At 50.9% G+C, this 3,040-nt stretch overlaps 1 protein-coding gene across 1 annotated transcript in view; it reads right to left on the bottom strand.

Annotated features, from left to right (window-relative positions):
* The window catches only part of PIAS3 (protein inhibitor of activated STAT, 3), a 10,187-nt gene extending 9,414 nt beyond the window's left edge, over positions 1 to 773 (bottom strand). Inside the window, exon 1 of the mRNA XM_010833257.1 lies at positions 595 to 773. The gene's annotated coding sequence lies outside the window, so the exon portion shown is untranslated. The remainder of the gene's footprint in view (positions 1 to 594) is intronic.
* Positions 774 to 3,040: the final 2,267 nt, after the last annotated feature.

Below are 3,040 nucleotides of genomic sequence, written 5' to 3' on the forward strand. Positions count from 1 at the left end.
TGCTCCGCCCCGTCCGGCCCCCTACACCTCCCCTTCCCAGCCCCGCCCGCCGTGTTTCGGACGAACCCCAGCCTCAGCCCCTCCCTCCACAGCCGGACCCAGCCGCTGCACGTCTTTGGCCGCGGTGCCAGACCCGTAGACCCGGAGGGAGTGTGCCGCCCGAAGGATCGCGGGGTCCCCGGTGGCATGGGAGAGGAGGTGAACCCGAAGTACCTGGGGGAGGGGGGCCTTGCCACGCCGGAGTCGGGAAGGGATGAGCTTTGAGAAAGCCAAAGATACTTGGGATATGGAGGGAAAAGTCTCGAGAAGGACTTAATCTCAGACAAATGGGGGAGGGGGGAGCAAAGTTGGAGCAAACCCCCTCATCTCCCTATCTACAAGTTTAACCAGCCAAATTCAAGAGTTCCACCAACTCGGGAAATGGGTGAGACCTGATCCATTTTAGGGACGCATGAGAGTCGTGAATAGTTTATTTCAAGACGGCTATTCTCAATTCTTCACCCCCTCCCCCCCACCGGTTACATTGTATCTCATGGTCCCGCGGTAGGGCTCAAATTCGCCAGCAAAAAGTTTCGTGCGGAGAGTGGGACTTACCGGCACAGTTGCAAGGAGCGGGGAGGGGGCTCGGGACGCTCAGAGGGGGAGCTGAGGAGATTGGGGGGGAAGGGGCCCGGCGCTGCTCCCAAGGTCTGCACGGCTGGAGGTCGGTCCGGCAGCTGGACGTTGCAGCCGCAGCTCCGCCCGGGCGGGAGCTCAGCCCGGCCCAGCGCTGGGACTGGGGCCGCCCTCTCCTGGATGAGCCCGCCAGGACAGCGGAGAAGTGGAGAGGGGCGGAGTGTGAGACGGGAGAGGGCGGGACTCTGAGCCTGCGGAGGAGAGATTAACTCCTCTAGGGAGTGGATGGGAGAAAGCAATGGCACCCCACTCCAGTACTCTTGCCTAGAAAATCCCATGGATGGAGGAGCCTGGTGGGCTGCGGTCCATGGGGTCGATAAGAGTCGGACACGACTGAGCGACTTCACTTTCACTTTCCACTTTCATGCATTGGAGGAGGAAATGGCAACCCACTCCAGTATTCTTACCTGGAGAATCCCAGGGACGGGGGAGCCTGGTGGGCTGCCGTCTACGGGGTCGCACAGAGTCGGACACGACTGAAGCGACTTAGCAGCAGCAGCAGCAGCAGGGAGTGGATGGGAGAGACGTTCTTGGATTTCACCATTCTCACTACTGTTCTGACTCCCTACAAGCAAACCCTTATATGCGTTTTGAGTGGAAGTATGCTGCAAATAAGGACGGTGTGGACCAGAAATCCGATCACTAAAAGAGGTAGCTACTTACAGTGAGTCTCTCCCTACGGGAAAGAAAACATGAGCTGCTAAAATCCGAAGTGTACCTAAAGCCTACCTGCTCCACCTGTGGCCCCCTACTCCCTACCTCAAATACACAGACTGTCACCAGAGACTTAAGAGCTTTAATGTAGTTGAAGGTGAATGGAGGGGAGCTTTTCTCACCGAGAAAAGGCACTTTTTCTGCCACTGTCTGAACTGCCTACTCTCCTTCCTCCAAAGCCATAGACCTTTTCAACTAAGCTAATCACTCGCAGACAGTTCCCTTGAAAATACCAACTTGAGAGCAGTTTACCCAAACTAGGTATTGGAAAAATACACAGCATTTTGTACTTAGTTGGTTGGGACCTAAGTGATAATGTCATTTGTTCAATAAATATTTGATTACTGTTCAAACATTGTTAGGTGATGAGGACATAAAATCCTTGTAGAAGTTTCCAGTCTAGCAGCAGCCAGATGGTTAAACCAATAATTGGCATACAGAAAGAGTACTTTAGTAAATAATATGAATAATCCTCTCATTTTGCTTACTTTCAATATAACCCTTCCCATGAGACCCCAAAACTGTAAGATTGAAGGTGCCAGCCTACCAACACCCCCAGGTACCTGCTGAGCTGGACCATGCCCAACTACTATGTGGGTTTTGTCCCTAGGGAGGATGTCTACCCTCTCCTGACATTCAGGTTCTTTCCTTGCTGCTCTGCTGCCAGCAGTAGTGGAAACTCAAGCTCAAATATTTGGTTCTAAATCCCAGCTGCTCCCTCCAACACTTGAGTCTTCATCAGGCCCTGAGCTCATTTTTTTGTTAAGTCCTCTATACCAAAGGAGGAGAAGAGGACAACAGAGGATGAGATGGTTGGATGGCATCACCGACTCAATAGACATGAGTTTGAGCAAGCACCAGGAGATGGTGCAGGACATAGAAACCTGGCCTGCTGTAGTCCATGGGGTCGCAAAGAGTTGGACAGGACTGAGTAACTGAACAACAGCAACAAATCAAAAGTTACTATGGACTAGTTTATACCATCTAGAATTTTCAGTGGTTTCAGGGGAAGGAGAATAGGAAAGATTTAAAAAAGAGAGAGAGATGGGGAAAGTCTTTGGAAGTGATGGGTATGTTCATCATCTTGGTGTGATGGTTTTATGGGTGTATGTGCTGTGCTTAGTCGCTGAATTGTGTCTGACCCTTTATGACCCCATGGAGTATAGCCCACCAGGCTCCTCTGTCTATGGGGATTCTCTAGGCAAGAATGCTGGAGTGGGTTGCCATGCCCTCCAGGGGATCTTCCCAACCCAGGGATCAAACCCAGGTCTCCCAAATTGCAGGTAGATTCTTTACTGTCTGAGCCACCAGGGAAGCCCAAGAATACTGGAGTGGGTAGCCTATCCCTTCTCCAGGGCATCCTCCTGACCCAGGAGTCAAACTGGGGTCTCCAGCGTTGCAGGCGAATTCATTACTGGCTGAGCTACCAGGGAAGCCTCTTATGGGTATATAAATATGTCAAAATTGATCAAACTGTACACTTTACATGCAGCTTATTGTATGTCAGTTATACCTCAATAAAGCTGTAAAAATATAAAGGAAAAAACTCAACCTTACCTTGATTGCTAGTAATTTAATAAAGGAGGGATCTCCTATAATAGTTAATTTGAATCCCCAAGAAAAAGAGGAAACACTCTTCCAAGGAGGAGCT

Source organism: Bison bison, unplaced genomic scaffold, assembly GCF_000754665.1.
Source record: "Bison bison bison isolate TAMUID 2011002044 unplaced genomic scaffold, Bison_UMD1.0 scf7180017863325, whole genome shotgun sequence".
In the NCBI taxonomy this organism is placed as follows: Eukaryota; Metazoa; Chordata; class Mammalia; order Artiodactyla; family Bovidae; genus Bison; species Bison bison.